Source organism: Xyrauchen texanus, chromosome 25, assembly GCF_025860055.1.
Source record: "Xyrauchen texanus isolate HMW12.3.18 chromosome 25, RBS_HiC_50CHRs, whole genome shotgun sequence".
NCBI classification, from domain to species: Eukaryota; Metazoa; Chordata; class Actinopteri; order Cypriniformes; family Catostomidae; genus Xyrauchen; species Xyrauchen texanus.
Genome location: NC_068300.1, coordinates 30186591 through 30204054, shown reverse-complemented (window position 1 = coordinate 30204054; position 17464 = coordinate 30186591). Strand labels below are relative to the sequence as shown.

Sequence of the window (17464 nt, the reverse complement as noted above, 5' to 3'; positions counted from 1 at the left end):
TTCTGGCCACAGAAGAATAGTTACTTGTTTTGATAAAAGGTGAGACTGAATTACTGAAAGCTAAAGGTAGTCTTTATTATTTTATGTATTGTATGTATACATTGCAGTACAGGTATTGTATCAACATTTGAGTCAGCTGAACTGATAATGGAAATATTTTTCTATCAATTACAGTTAGTGGTGAGAACCCAAGTCCATTTCAGAGGATGCATACACACTTATATAGTATATTATATAATATAATGTAGTGTACACTACAAATGGATCTCCGCCATTTCAGAGGTTGCACAAGAAGCCACAACTACCTATAGGTTATATTTCAACAGTTCACACCCAGATACAGGAAAACGTCTAGGTTACGAATGTAACCTCCGTTCCCCGATGGAGGGAATGAGGCGTTGTGTCAGAGAAGCGACACTAGGGGTCTCTCTTGAGCCACCGAATATACCTCTGATCTATGAAAAAAGGCCATTGAGAAGTTGGCAGTCAGTATTTGCATACCCCGCCCCCGGACATACGGGTATAAAGGCGAGGCAAATACTAGAGTTCATTCAGGATTTTTCTGAGGAGCCGGAAATGGTCCGGCCACTACAGCGGCTCGGCTCAGCGACGTGGCCGGGAAGGACACAACGTCTCGTTCCCTCCATCGGGGAACGGAGGTTACATTCGTAACCTAGACGTTCCCCTTCTGTCGCTCTCTCCACTTTGTGTCGGAGAAGCGACACTAGGGGTCCAATTTAAATCATGCCATGCGCTGAGCCGTGTACGTGGTCTGACACAGGAGCAGGCAGGTGTTTTTTTACATGCCAGACGACCAGCTGTATCAGACTACACGTACCCTTCCCCAGTGCCCCACCAAAGTTGTCGGAATCCTTTTGGTTACCCTGACAGGGGAACAAGGCGACACTTGCCAACCTGGGAACGGGCCAAGCCTGGCTGGGCCTCTTTTCTCTCTATGTTTCTCACATAGAGCAATAGACAGCCGGGGCCCTTACACGCACTGAGGGAAGGGGGTCTTACCCAATTTCCTATTCTTTCAGGGGGAACAGACCCTGCGGAGACCACCCCTACCCAGCTGGGGAGGTAAGGTGGTGAATACATCACATGTGTTTTTAGGCGACACGTGGAAGTAGCGCGGTGGTAGATTGAGCCTCAGCGAGGGGGGAGTTGCTACACACGGTGACCGGAGGGCAGCCGAAACTTACCCAAGGAAAACGCGGGTCCGCTCGTAAGGGGACCGTATCGCGGAAATACACACAGGGGGAGTCCGCGTAGGAGTCCTCACCCTGTGGAGCACCTATTCCAGTACAGGGTAGATTTGAGTACCCGCAGTGGATTGGGTCGGCAAGTTCCTCCGCCGAACTGCGGACCCATGAGGGCTAGGGAGGAATCGACCAGGGATTCGAGCTGAGTGGAATCTCCTGGGAAAAAAACGCACAGTTTTACCTCAAGTGAGGGAAAGGGCGTATATGCAAGCGATTCACCCGGTCAGCCCATCAGCGTGTTACCGAGTTCTACTGGCTCGGACCTGAGAAAACACAGGATGAAACCGACTCAACCCTGAGATTGTAGTATCTCGTAAAGGTGTTGGGTGTTGCCCAACCCACTGCTCTACAAATGTCTGCCAGGGAGGTACCCCTGGCCAGTGCCCACGAGGACGCCACACTCCTTGTTGAGTGAGCTCGGACCCGCAAGGGCAGTGGGAGGTCCTCGAGGTGACAAGCCAGGTCGACCTGGCATCTACTACCCAGTGGCCCAAATCAGCTGAACTGACTGGAGACAGAAGCCTTCCACTGTCCCCAAAGCATGCAAGCGCTGCTCATGACAGTGTCTCAAGCTACCACATTGCAGTTTGCCAGGATAGTAGTGGACACAGCAGCGACGGGCTGGGTCTGCCTGGCTCCAGACAGCGCAGGTTCACGACCTGGTCGCTGAAACGTGGTAGGAGCCTTGGGCACGAGCCTTGGCGATCTTATGGATCGCTACTGCAGTGGTGCTGTCGGACCAGACTTCAGGACATGTTTGTCTCTAGCTGACAGGAGGAACTGTTGCAGGTCACAGAAACCAGTCAACAACTCTAGGCAATTGATATGCCAGTCAGCAGGGCAGCTCTTCAGAGAGGGCCCTGAGTCCAGCTGATTCTAGTGGCTCAAACGGCAGGCCTCTGAAGGCCCGAGGACTACTGGAGGTCGCCAGGAGTGAACAGGCTTGGCGCGATGGACTTAACCTGCTGCAGGGCACCTCTTAGGAACCTGATGATTAAGTCAGAGGTCTGTACCAGGGATTTGCCAGTCTACTGCGTGCATGGTGATTGTCACGATAGCAGCGAGCATACATGCTCGCCTCGGGACTCGAAGTCTGAAGCCAGTGCTGAAGCGGTCTCATATGCATCAACCCCAGCGGCGTGACTGCGGCGGAGGATGCTATATGCCCCAGGAGCCTCTGGAAGAGTTTTAGAGGTACCGTTGTGCCTGGCTTGAACTTTGCGAGGCATTTTAGCACCGACTGTGCACGCTCGTTGGTGAGACGTGCGGACATTGAGACTGAGTCTAACTCCATGCCGAGAAAGGAGATGCTCTGAACCGGAGTGAGCTTGTTCTTTTCTCGGTTGACCTGAAGCCCCAAGCGGCTGAGGTGTTTGAGCACCTGGTCTCTGTGAACGCATAGTAACTCTCGGGAGTGGGCCAGTATGAGCCAGTCGTCGAGGTAGTTGAGTATGCGGATGCCGGCTTCTCGGAGCGGGGCAAGAGCTGCCTCTGCGACTTTCGTGAAGACGTGAGGGGACAGAGACATGCCGAAGGGGAGGACTTTGTACTGAAACGCCTGGCTGTCGAACGCGAACCGTAGGAAGGGTCGGTGTCGCGGCAGAATTGAGACGTGGAAGTACACATCCTTCAGGTCTACCGCTGCCAACCAATCTAGGTGCCGGACGCTTGTTAAGATAGACTTTAGCGTGAGCATTTTGAATGGGAGTTTGAGCAGTGCTCGGTTTAAAACTCGCAGGTCCAAGATTGGTCGTAAGCCGCCACCTTTCTTGGGTACAACGAAGTAAGGGCTGTAGAAACCCTTCTTCATTTCGGTTGGAGGGACAGGCTCGATCGCGTCTTTGAGTAGAAGAGTAGCGATCTCCGCGTGCAGGGATTGGGCATGTTCGCCGTGCACTGCGGTAAAGCGGATGCCCGCGAAGGGGGGCGGGGGCCTGGCAAACTGAATTGCGTAACTGAGTCGGATGGTCCGGGCCAGCCAGCGTGACGGGTTGGGAAGTGAATGCCACGCATCCAATCTCCGTGCTAGGGGCACCAAGGGATGAGTATTTTTGATGTACCCGGCTCCGCCCCGCTGCGAAAAAGTGCCGTCGGGAGGCAAGGGTGCATCCCGAGGCTTCGTTGCTGAGAAAAGACTCGAAGCACTTACCTTGCTCCGCGCACCCGGCAGGGGGCAGGTTAGTGACTGAGGAGGAGGTCTTATGGTGGCCTCCTCTGGACTCGTCAGAACTGGCCGGCCGCGGGTCAGTCGTGGGGCTGAAGGTGGACCTGTGGCCACGTCCAGTGTGCCGGGACTGTTGAGATCTGGGGCAGAGTGCCGTGAGAATGGCATTTGCGGGCCAGATGACCCAGAGGCAAAGGAAATAGCTCTTTTATTGAGAATTTGGGTACCGCTGCCCCGGTTAAGGGGAGCGGCAAATGAAATGTATTCAAAACAAAATTGTCCTCCCGGCCCTCCACCGGGGGACGGAGCGGTCTTACCATCTCCGGAGCTAACGGAGCAGCTTGTTTCTTCGCAGGGGGACGCCCTTGGCGAGCAGACGGGGCATGGCCCGAGGCGGCAGACTTGCGGCGGGGCAGGATCTGGGAGATCGCCTCCGTCTGTTTCCTCACTGCTGAGAACTGCTGGGTAACATGAAGAGGCCGAACTGGGAGACTGGGGCGTCGAGAAAGCAAGTCTTGTCGGTCTCAAGCATCTCGACCAAGTTCAGCCACAGGTGTCGTTCCAGGACCACGAGGGTGGCCATTGCCTGCCCGAGTGACTGCGCCGTGACCTTCGTGGCTCTGAGGGCGAGGTCGGTCACTGAGCGCAGTTCCTGCAGCACATCGGGATCAGGGCTACCCACGTGCAATTCTTTGAGCGCCTTGGCCTGGTGGACTTGCAGGAGGGCCATGGCGTGAAGGGCGGAAGCGGCCTGTCCAGCGGCGCTGTAGGCCTTCGCTGTCAGCGAGGATGTTGTCCTACAGGCCTTGGAGGGGAGTACAGGGCGACCCCGCCAGGTGGTAGGGTTTCCGGGGCATAGGTGAAGCGCAACAGCCCTATCCACCGGGGGAATCGCCGTGTATCCGTGGACCGCTCCGCCGTCGAGGGTAGCGAGAGCGGATGAGCGAGTGGCTTTGCGAGATGTGAAAGGCGCTCTCCACAGTGACGTCAGCTCATCATGCACTTCCGGGAAGAACGGGACTGGGGTGGCGTGGGCGCTCCAGACCCCAGGAACCAGTCATCCAACCGCGATGGCTGTGGGGAGGATGGAGGGTTCCAATCCAAGCCCACACTGGTGGCTGTGACGCCAGTGGCCATCTGAAACAGAGAGCACTCTACCGCATCCAGGAACTACACAGCGGCGGAACGGCATCTTTATAAAGACGCGTCCTGAAAAGGAACGTTCACGCTTGCTGTGTTTGCTCTTTTAGAGGAAATTACTCTTTTAAATAAAATCACTCTTTTAAGAAACTCTTTCGAAGTTTTTATCTGCGCTGTCGGCGCTCAGGGCAACAATGCACAGCCGTGCACAGGATAGGAGAAAGCAGCTGTTATGCGCCGTCAAATCCAACAGCATCCTGATCGTCAGAGGAATACACGGGTGTGTGTAACTCGTAGCAGACAGCATACAAGACCATCGGCTCCGAAGAAAATTTCTGAATGAACTCTAGTATTTGCCTCGCCTTTATACCCGTATGTCCGGGGGCGGAGTATGCAAATACTGACTGCCAACTTCTCATTGGCCTTTTTTCATAGATCAGAGGTATATTCGGTGGCTCAAGAGAGACCCCTAGTGTTGCTTCTCCGACACAACGTGGAGAGAGCGACAGAAGGGGACACACACACACACACACACACACACACGGTGCACATTGCACATGTTGTTATGGAAAATAAATATGTTGTCAGGCAAACGTATTTATCAAGTGTTAATTTATTTTATTTTTTAAACGGCCTTGGCACCAGACTTGGCAGGATTGTCCCTAGTCCCTCTCACTACACAGGCATCCATAAACACACCTGTCTGCCCCTTGGTGGCACTATAATAAAAACCTTAATATTTTCAATTATATCTCCTCAACTGTAGAAACAAAAATTTCTACAAAAATCTTTCTGGGCTAGAAACAAAATTATTTTTCCTCTGAATCCTAGCCCTACAAAATGTATATCTCCTGTTTCATTTCCATCTATAACATTTTTCCACTATTTAGAATTTAAAAAAAAAAAAACACTTTTTTAAACTCACGAGGCCATTTGTACGATTCACATGAAAATGGTTATAAATCATCTACAGACCTTTCTGACAAAAAGTTATCAAAATAATTTTGCTACATCAAATTATCACAAAGATATTAGCAATAAAATTCCTTCAGCAGAAAAACACTTTGATTCATTGATCTCTATCTACTCAGTGCACTGAAATAACTCTTCAGTTGTTTGATCGACAAAGTTCAAATTAAATATGCACCTTCTTTGGTTCAAGTGCTAACGTATCCTTAACATATTGATTTGACAAATCAACAGAAGCCAATAAAATTTCAGCACCTAATAAATTGATTGTAAATGGCCTATGGTAATGAAACTTACTATATACAAGAAGATACACAAAGCTGTGTATGAAATGTTGTGAGAATTGGCCACACGGTGGCACTATAATAATAAAATTCACGTTTTTGATAATAACTCCAGAACTGTAAAGGCTAGAATAAAAAAAAAAAAAATGTTTTTCTGAATGATTCAGGTCCCCCAATGGTGGTGTGAATTCAATAGTTGATTAATTATGTAAGATCATTTAAAAAAAAAAAAAAAAAAAATCAAACTAGTCTTAGGCCGTTTGACCTTTTGTGTTTGAACTTTTGATTCATCGTTGCAAGGGTACTCCAAAACGTCCAAAGAGGGTGTGGCTTTTTTTACTTTAATGTTTGTAACTTTTCAACGGAATTAGATATTATCACCAAATTTTAGCCACTTATGCATGAGGTCAGTCTGAGGACACATGAAAAACATAATGAACCTTTGCCTCTTGGTGACGCTATAACAGTCTAGAATGTAAAAAAAAAAAAAAAAAAAAAAGCCATATCTCTGTGCTATCTAACCTGAATGAATTAGGCAATTTATAATTGTTTTGATGCGCAAATGTACTGTTTAATTAATACTTAATATAAGTTGAGTATGTACTTAAAGGCCATAAAAGCTTGAAACCTGTTCATTGCTACTTGAAGCTATATTTTGATAATTTGTGTTGATTTCAAACAGACTACTTTTGAACTATCCAAGCAGACAACAGTTGACAAAGTAGAATTGGTTAAAAGGATAGTTCACCCAAAAATGTAAATTCTCTCATAGTTTATTCACCCTCATGTCGTCCCAAATGTGGATGACTTTCTTTATTCTGCAGAACACAAACAAAGATTTTTAGACAAATATCTCAGCTGTGTAGGTTCATACAATGCAAGTGAATGGTGACCGACATTTCAAGCTCCATAAATCACATGACGGCAGCGTAAAAGTAATCCATACAACACCAGTGGTTAAATCCTTAAAATAAATAATGTCTTCAGAAGTGATATGATAAGTGTGGGTGAGAAACAGATTACTTTTATGCTGCCTTTATATGAATTTTGGACTTTGTAATTTCTGGCCACCATTCACTTGCATTGAAAAGACCTACAGAGCTGAGATATTCTTCTAAAAATATTTGTTTGGCATCCATCTGAAGTGGCATGAAAGTGAATAAATGATGAAATAACTTTTATGTATATGTGAATTATCCCTTTAATAAATCTTTTAAGGTATGGCTTAGGGAAGGGTAAATTCAGAGGTGATTCAGCTACATGTGTTTTCTGCATACAGGTGTTACATCAAATAATGGTAGTGTTTTAAGATTCCTCTTCTTTTGGCTTCAGTGTGTAAGAAAACACTGGAATGCAGAGGGATAAACAAACTCTGTCACTGAAGGTCAAACAGTTTCTCAGGCAAGAAAGAGAAACTGCACACAGATGCAAAGACTCGCAAACATGCTCATAATATCATCACCCCTATAATTATAAAGGGACAGTAATCATTGTCAAAGGCATAGCTGGCTATTGAATTACGTATGCATACTTCTTAAGAGGAGGCTACAAATCTTAAATTGTATGTTTGGGTAAGGATGCCATCTCCTGGTTGTCTGAAACATAACCTGTCTCTTTTGTCCTGTGCTTTTGGACAGAGTATTTGTCAACTTAAAGTACAACTTAATATACAACTCAATATGTATATTAATTAAGAATATGTTATCTTAAGGACATTTGTATATTGTTTCATATATATTATTTACATGTTCAATTTAATCAATCACTGCTTTATGGTTCATGTCATCTCTCAAAATGTACTCAAAATGCCTTAGTATTAATGTATATTCAACACTACATTCAAAATGAAAACCATTGCACAGTGAATTTCAAAGAAACAAATTTGGTCTGACAAGGTAAAAACTAAAAACATCATGTGTTTGTGGAATACAGTAAGGCCTTGATGTTGGTTTACTTTCAAGGTGTGGAGAGGACGGCCCATGAGGCACACACAGAGGTACAAGGGATTGGTTGTATTTTTATGATGCACTCTGTGAGGTGAGGAAGGATTGGTTGTATGTCTGATGGTGGAGGAGAGGTGTGGAGGGATTGGCTGTGTTTTCATGAATGTGTTTGTGTGTTCTTTCTATGGCACACTGTGAACTCCCACAGGAGACACACCTACTCAAACAAACACCTACTCAACACACCCTACATCTGTGTGACCATGGATGCATAAACTCAATATGGCTTTCTGTGCTCTCTACAGCCCTGTCGGTCTCCCCCACTCAAACACTGGCTAGAAAAGTTTTGATATTTCAAATTATGAATAATGTAAGTGGAGATAGCATTACAAAATATCTCAAACTGATTTAAACATGCTCATATTTACAGCCATTTTAATTTCATCTTTTTTTTCACGTTTCCTCCCAAAGTTTGATCATTTGTTTGCGTTGCTTGTTATACCAAACAAGACCTTTGCCCCACTCAATAACATTTGATGAGGCTTCCCTTTGGCATTGTGTGCTCTAAATACATTAGCTGTTTATCCAAAGATTAAAGAAAAGAAAATTACAAAATCCTACTTCGGATTTGTCCTGTAAGTGATTTTTAACAGACAATATTTCAGATCAAGATGGATCCTTGTAGCTTCTGCTTATCCTCTTCTGAAACACTTGAACATCTATTTTTTAATATGACTTTTATTATATATTTTGGGTGGATCTTTACACCTGGCTGTCAGTAAATCATGTATAATATTCTTTCTTTCTTTCTTTCTTTCTTTCTTTCTTTCTTTCTTTCTTTCTTTCTTTCTTTCTTTCTTTCCTTTTAAAGCAATTTGAATCCTGACATCTCTGACCTTGTAAACATGGTACTTTTTGTTATTATAATAAACATTATAATAAATATGGTAAACATTTTTTATTTAACTTTGAAAGTAAAAGGATAAATATTGGGGACCATATCCATATTTATGTATTTATTTATTCATTTTTTTATACATATATTTATTTTTAAATAAAAACATTTACAATTGATTTATTTATAAACATGTATTTAGAAATAAATAAATGTGTTTCAATTTTCACAACATTTTGTATTGATTTTTATTTATTTATTTACATCAAATTACTTGTTTACTTATTCATTTCTGCAATAATTTATTACATTTACAGTTTTTATTCTTGTTACATTTATTTGGATATTTATTTACTTAGTGTTTTCAAATGGAAAGCGTTGTCCTCTTATGTGTAAGGCCTGCTTCTGCAAAAGGTAAACTCTTCTGTGGAAAAACAAAATCTCATAATAATAGAATTGAAGTCAAAGCTCATGGAACAAAGACAACAAATAAATTAATTTTCTCTTCATTTGAACATTTTTTTTTTTAATAATTAACTATATAATAAACTGTGTAAACTTTTAAAACATTTTCATAGAGTAAGAAATGAATAAAAAAATTTTTTTTTTTTTGTTGGGTCACATTCAGCCTCTTGTGTGTTCACACTAGGGGATGTGTGAAGCCCAGCCCTTTTTCCCTCAGCGGCCGGCGGGTCGCACTAGCGGACAATAACGCTTCTGTGTACCACCGACTACCATCTCCCGTTATTCCTCTCCAAATACAGACAGAGCTGCGAATGAGAGAGGGAGACGGGGGTTTGTGAGCCTAAAAATACACAGAGACACATTACAGTCATTTGTTTTGAGGAAATTAATCACTGGAATATTAGACAGACAGTGAGGGACAAACACACGTGTGTACACGGCGAGGAGAAGAAGCGCTCGCGGTGAAGTTTGTAGTCTGAAAGTCTCTTCGCCGAGTGTGGATTTATCGAGAATTCAAATCACTGCGAGTTTGCCAGGAGACGAAAAGACGATTTATATGGTTTAAATTAAGGTAAGAAGTCAAGAGCGAATTAACGTTTTCATATTTCTTTGTTTGCGCGTGCTAGAAATGCTTTGTTTTTGTTTTTTACCCGTCTAAATTTGTCAGTTTATTTTCACTGAAGTTATCAGCAATGCAGTTTAACTTTTGTGGTAGTTGTGATAAGAACCAATGAATGAAACGAGGCGTAGATGAATTTGCTATGTGCAAGACACAACATTTGCCAAAATCTGTGAAATCCAAAATCCCAAAGTTTCTTCCTTGTTGTTCATATTCTATAATCTATAATATTCTATATATCGTTAATTATGTGATAATATGTTAATAACGACAATTATGTTCAAACAAATCAAGATGTTTGTTGTTTAGGACTCCATTGTCTTGTTGTTGCTTGTTGTAGATGGAGAAACCAAGTGATTGCAGGTGGATATAGTCAGATGTCAGGGGCTAATGTTTATATTAGTGTATACAGATTACAGCATATTTCGAATTTGGTGTTCCAGGTGTGTTACCTCGACACTGTGTTTTAGATCAAATGCCTCAATCCAATCAACATGCTGTGATGAACAGCTGCACTTCAATGAAATACTCTGATACCAACCTGCGAGATCATTCCAGCATCTGCTGCCTTAGAAATATTTCTGCTGGATCCCTGTCTGCTCAACTGGACTAGTTGTGCGCGTGTGGCTGGTTGCCATATGCACACTTCAATTTAGAGAAAAAATGTCATGAGGAAGTACAAACACTATACAATGAAATTGGATGGTGATTGAGGCTGTCAGTCCCTTTTTCTCAACATGATGTTGAGTAAACGACAGCATTTTCAGTTATAGGTGACCTATCCCTTTAAGTGCAAACGTCATTCGGGTCACATTTATGAAGCAAACTATATTATTCAATAATGTATGATTAATTTAACCCATCCCTTGTTGAATTTTCCATATCCACCCAAGGATTATCTTACTTCACATTTTTATTTGAAAGGTTTTATCTGTTTGTCTTTTGCACAAAGACATGGATGTCAAGCCAAACATTTTGTGGTTAAACTACAAAAATGCTTCTCTTGTTTCCAGGGCTTTCTATCTCTGGCTTTCTTGTATTAGCAGAAACCTTGTTCAGAGATGGCCATCTGCTGCGTGGTTTGTAGTTTTCTTCAGAACAATATCAGATTAACCCCTCACCTCATATTCTATGGGAGTGTGGTGTGGAGCAATACGGGATGGGTGTAGCGTGAAACCATGGGGTCTATAGGGTGTTGGCCAGAGTTAACAGGTGGTAGCAGACATAGATCCCAAAGGGTTGGCCTTATCTGTCAAATGCTGAACCTAAAATATCAGTGTTTTGCTGTGTGGTTTGCAGTTGTGTTTTGTGATTAGGTCTGAAATGACGACATTATCTGCAACGTCGACAATAAAAAACAAATTTTAAGGCTGAATTGTGATCTCAAACGTAACTTGAGATCATATGAAACTGTAATGATGGTTCGAAATCTGCACCACAGCTAGCGCCTGACTGCGGAGAGGAAGAAAACACAGCTCGCAGCCCAGATGCACTCTAAACTTTCCAAACAACTTCAGGGGCTGTAGATCTTAAAATAAGAGGGAATTATACAAAAATCACGGTTCATGTATGCAGAAGACATAATGTTCATTTATAAAGAAACGCTTCCAACACTGATGTGACATGCAGGCCTCTAGTGGTAGATGACCGCATAGACAGCCTTATCAACGTCTGCAGGCACAATTACTGAACACATTTGTCCTGAAATTAGTTCATTGATGATCAATAAGCTTAATCGATCCATTTATTAATGATTATCGATGAATCCTTAACATCCCTAATTATGCCAGCTATGAATTTAATCTCAAATTTTCTTTAATTGTGCAGCCTACACTTTTGGTCAGCTAAATAGTGCATAGAAAGGTTTTTATGTGTGAAATACAAGTGTTTTTAATGGGCATGTATTTGAGGAGGCCATCAATCTGCAAGCATCTGTTGCTTCATAGTGCATTCTTCTTGTGTGTGGGTGTCCGGTGTTGCAAGAGGACTTTAGAATAGATTTTAACCACAAGGTACTAAACTTTACATTTCAATGATCTGCTACATCTGCACCTTATCAGACTTCAGCCAAGAATCACATAACAGACTCTATATAGACAGACATTGATGTCATAAAACTTTTGCTCTGGAATGATTTTCGATTATGCTGTGGAATTTTAAATAACAGACACCAGAGTTCTAAATCTTTTTCCAATTCCATTCTTAAACGTTAATGGCACAATATGTTTGTGACATTCTCCATCAATTTACAATGAGATTGTCTAGCATAATTCTGTTTAATTTTCTCTCTTTTGAATTAAGAATGTAGATATTTTCTTTTTACTTCCTTTTAATAAAATTGATTAATCAGGCTCTAAATTCAAATAGGTTCAAACTCATTGTAAAATGCTGATAAATGCGTATCTGTGACTGCACATTCTATATTAATATGTTGCCCTGCAACCTCAAAAACGACCATTAAACTACTTTAACACTAATCCGTTAAATTTGAAAAATCAGTTTTTAGTTTTCTAATGTCATTTTTTCCCAAAGTATGAGGTTGTGGAGAGTTTTTCTGTTTCTTCTGCACTGTTTCTCCAATTGAATTTCTGTGTAAACCTGCTAGACGGACATCTTTGTCCGTTGCACTGCATCTCGCTGTGACAACTTCAGTGTCTCACAGAGGAGCGTAGTGTTTTAAGACTCTATAAAAAGAACTTCAACTTGAACGCAATGGTTCAGATCCTCGCTTATGAACTGTATTACTTGACAAATTTTTTTTTATTATAATTAAAAAGTTATCTGTTTAAAGAATATTGGTGCCTTTTATCTTATTGCTGTTGCTGCCATTATATTAAATCCTTTATTAAAATGCTTATTGTTTTATATATTTTTTGTCTTAGGCTTTAATTATTTCTCTTAACCTTAGTTTCTAAGGCTTAAACATAAAAGGTAGTATACATGGAAAATATAAGGCAGAAAAATAATATTTTTAATATAGGATGTGTGGGCATGCAGAGGTAGCCTTGAGGAACCCAATGAAAGAACAAAATGAATCTTTCTGGATTCTAATGTCATGCCAGTGCTGCCAAGGCAAGGTCAGTTTATTCACAGCTGTGGGACTGTTGGGTGGCAAGAACATACAGTGAGTAATCGGAGGATGGGTTACAAGATCAGACACCCACTAACAAGTCTGTGAACAGATGAAAGCTTTTTAGGGGATAAGGAATTGGCCCACTCTCTTGATACTTATTGTTGCGCTCCAGGTCACTGCGACTCCACTGTATGCCAGCACCTCCTTAAACACTTTTGGAGGAAATTATATTATTTTGCCTCCTACCACCATTGGCAGATAATTAAAATTAGTGCAACAGGGATACGAACTGATATGCTTATGTTGTGTATTTCAGAGATAAGCTGCTTTATTTGATTTTGGATTTTATTGCTCATATTTATTGTTAGGGATTTAAACAAACCCCTCGTTTTGCGTATTGACTTCAGTGCGTAACTCATTTCAAATTCAGTGTTCATCCCATATTTCCCTCAGTAGAATTGTATTTTGTGTAGCCCTGCCAGTGTTGTCTTTTGTGTGAAAAGAAAGCCCACCTGGGGCTTACTCCTCATTAGTTCTGGTCACATGTGTAAAGGCCTTGAATACCTCTCCTTTCTTCCTTGTGGAGGAACTTTTAGTCTAACGACCTTCAGATAAGCTGGAATACACCACCTCTCTACTATAAACCACATGTTCAGCTCCTTACAGCCTGTAAAACTATACTGTAATGTTTACTATACTATAATTTTCCCCTTTGACCTCATCTTTCACAAAAAGATCCTTGATTGTTTATTCTCTGACTTCATACACCTCTGTTCTCATGGTCCTGCTGAGCGGCTAAACCTCAAATGCTAGGCTATGCTGCCAACATCCATCCACTGTGCCCGCTCCATAAATAACCCTTTTATTAGCGGACAGTGAAGTGTTTACTTTGCTAGAGTGAGCTTATCCTGTATTTTTAAACTAGGCCTGGGGCAGATAGAGGCATTAGCACGGCCAAAGTTTAAGAAGAGTGTGAGATGTTGCCTGGTTTAACAGGCGAGAACTGTTGTGGCTTTATTGGGAGCTATCTGTAGTTGCTTCTTTTCCATTTATTTGAATGAGTATAAAAGGTGTGAAAACACTTTCACTGTCTCCCACATACTAACTTGTGATAATGCACACATACATGTCAGTTTGTCTCCCATTGACACAAACACTCATGTTAACTTGGCTATCGAAGTGTGGGTATATCTATGTAAATGAGGACATACCACTTCTATTGTTTTAAAATGAAGCTGATTATAATTCAGGGTTCCCACGGTCATGAAAAACATGGAAATGTCAGGGACATTTAACATTTTTGTTTTTAAGGCCCAGAAAATGCAAGGAAATGTCTACAGTGAATAAGCATGTTTCTATTTATGGTCTGCTCTAAAATATTTAATCGGCTAGATATTGTTCTTGATTTAAAATTGCTTGCATGCCACGCTGATGTCTAATTAGTTAATACATTTTTCTTTTGCATGTTTTTTTTTTAATGAATCAGTCTAACTGGTCCAGCAATTGGCCTGAATCGAAATGATTTTTAAGAATCCTTTTTTTCAGCAGTTACAAATGACATGTAAAGCTGTGATGGAAATATATTGGTTGAAAAGTGTGAGAGCTCTGATAATTTCTTTAATCTATCCCTAATCCAAACCCTACTCCTACAAGAAAACATAGAAGAACGTTTTTAGAATGGGCATTTTTTTTTTATGGGACTGTTCATTGCATTCATTTGTTTTTTGGTTCTAAATTGAAAAACAAAATATAAATTATGCTTTTAATGTTGCTACGTTCAGTTTGGTGGGCTCTCTGATAAATCCATTGTCTGGTTGTTTATGAGCAATCACAATACATTAACGATGTGCAAAACTACCAATTTTCCTAATCGACTAGTCTGTCGGTTGTTTGAACGACTAGTCTGTGTTAAGGATAGTGATGCATAAATAGGCTATGTTATGGTCACGTGACCCCAATCAGAGGCATTTCAGAGGGATATACGGATGATAAGTGCAGCACTTTAACTAATGAATATTCAACAGATTAATAACTATAACGTCGTATTGCACAAAACTATTGAAGTAAATGTAAGAAATAAAAAAGGCTCCATTACAGAGCGGCACAAATCCACTTATGCGCAACCTGAATGCAAAATGATGTGCTTCAATGTAAACCGAGAGCTTGGGAGTCTCAAGCTGTGCATTCAAAAGTGCAGAACTATAAGATAATATTCAATGTTTCTTCTATATGCATTCAGAAGCGGCGCTGCTTACTTTGTTTAGAGGTTACACCGGTGTGACTACAGAATTTGCCAACTCTCCTTTTGTATGCGTGATGCATCAGTTTTCTGTTTCGAATGAGAAAAAAAGTAACGTAACAGCACTAGCCACTACCCGTATCAATGATCAGCCAGCTCAATGAACAGAGCAGTGGAGAGCAGTCTCACCCACACAGTGCAAATCATTATAAACAGCGCTGTGAGGAGCGTGGCGTGAGATGCGTAACTCATTTAAATTTGGCTGTGGAAAAACCCTATGAAAACCCTTAGTGTCTCTTGCCTTGGTGATTTAACGAGTTTAAAGCCATGTTTAACGGCACACCATTATAAACAACACTGACCAGAACAGGAATTAATAAGGCTGTACAATCCACACATCTCCACCATAACAAAATTGTGTCTTGGATTTACTATAGTAAAACTTACTGTGTTAACAATGGTATTTTGGCAGATGTGCAATGTGTTATATTCATACTAAATATTTGTTTATTGTTTCCTATTAAATAATTTATTTCAGTTACAATTTGTCCGTTTCAAATAGTTTCTATTTTGTTTTTATAGTTTCTAAATGTATTGTTTCTGTCATTTCATAACAAAAATGCCAGTTTTGTTGAAATTACTTACTATCGTATTAACGAGCCATGCTTGGTTTTACCATTGACTACCTGTGAACTAGTTATAAATATCTCTTAAAACTATGGGCACTAATGGAGGAAATATGGCAGCTTTTCATAATTATTATTTTCTTCAGTGTAACATCTGCTCTTTTATTGTATGAAAAAGTAACCTTCAGAAATTCAAAGAGATGGCTACTTAATCAGTATGATCGCACACAGAACATTTAAATTAGCCCTATATAAATTAGGTAGGCCTATATATGAATAAACTTTTACAGATGTTACTGTTGCATCAATTGAAAATCAATGCTATACTGTCTAATGTGCATTTAAATGCAAAATAATATAAAATATATAATGTCACTGTTATTATTAGTTGCTATTATTAGTTTTAAATTAAGGACAAAAAATAAAAATGTTTCTACTGTTGCTAACAAATCAGATGCTGGTGCCACCATCTGTAGAACTTTGTGGCACAAGTACCACCACGCTCATATGTTAGTCTGGAGCCCTGTGGTTCTGTTATAGGTTTATATTTTTTATTGGTGTTTATGTTTAATAAAAATAGTGAAAGTGATTTTCTGTCAAAAGCTCCCAGTAAATAATAAACACACACATGACAAGGAGAACATGAATAAACATTCTTTAATGATACTAAGGTCATTTTAAGCTATTACTCAACTGATGTGCGTAAATATGGGTCTGGCCTTGCTGGCTCGTGGACACGTGCACAGCAGCACCGCTGCTGAAGAAAATCCTAGGATAAACACTGATATTGCATGTAGACTTCTAGTTCATGACACCGAGCAGTGTAAAACTTTTTTTACCGTAACTATTTATTGAAGCAATGTCAGACAGAATCTGCAAAAACACTGTAACAGCAACGGTGCATAAATGAACTAAACCTAACCCTTTAAGCTCTGAAGGTGTTTTAAAAGATTTCCTGTTTCAGTGGCATGCCCAAAATTAAAGGCTTATAACTCTATACAAAAAAGAAAAAAGGTGTCAATTGTTTGCTATAATTTTGAAGAAAACCTTTCACTTTAATTTTTAATGATACAGATTAAGATACATTTTGAGACACTCAAACTTTGAAAACTTAAGCCAAAAATGTAACTTTTTTTTCTTATATTTCAAATTTGACTAAACATCCGAAATTCTCTTTTTGTTTTGTTTCCAATCATGTCATCTGTAACAGAGTACAATTCTGTGTTGATATAACAAAGCAATCAAAATTATAGCATTGCAAATCTAATGTATTCAAGTGTCCAAAAACTTCATCAAACAAATAAAACATACATAAGAAATGACTAAAGTTATGTTTTCTCTCCAAAGCATGCAGGCATGAGTAACGAGATCTCTTTCAGTTCCATTCTGTGTCATTTAAGCCATTATTTTATTATCATTTTTGAAAGAGAATCAAAAAACAAACCATTTCCTCTTAAATTAATAACAAACATTCAAAGCATAATTTAGATTTTGCTTTTAAATTCTGAAAACTAAAAATGAATTCACGCAACCTACATGAACCACCGGCCATTATGTTATATATGAATAGTTTTCCAAATGGCGACATCCCCCAAATGGAGGTTTTTGTCCGATTTAGCTAACTACAGTATAAGCGCACACAAACTCACCACCAACCTGAGCTCCCTCTCCATGATATGTTATGCAAGCATAGCAAGTTGTTGAGCCAAAAATACTCCTCCCAAAGTGGTGTATAGTGCTGTGACATTAGAGAGTCCATTTAAGGAGTTTTTCTGCAATTTT

At 40.6% G+C, this 17464-nt stretch overlaps 1 protein-coding gene across 1 annotated transcript in view; it reads left to right on the top strand.

Annotated features, from left to right (window-relative positions):
- Positions 1 to 9394: 9394 nt before the first annotated feature.
- plxnb1a (plexin b1a) overlaps positions 9395 to 17464 on the top strand; it is a 104843-nt gene continuing 96773 nt past the window's right edge. The window contains exon 1 of the mRNA XM_052092084.1: positions 9395 to 9696. The gene's annotated coding sequence lies outside the window, so the exon portion shown is untranslated. The remainder of the gene's footprint in view (positions 9697 to 17464) is intronic.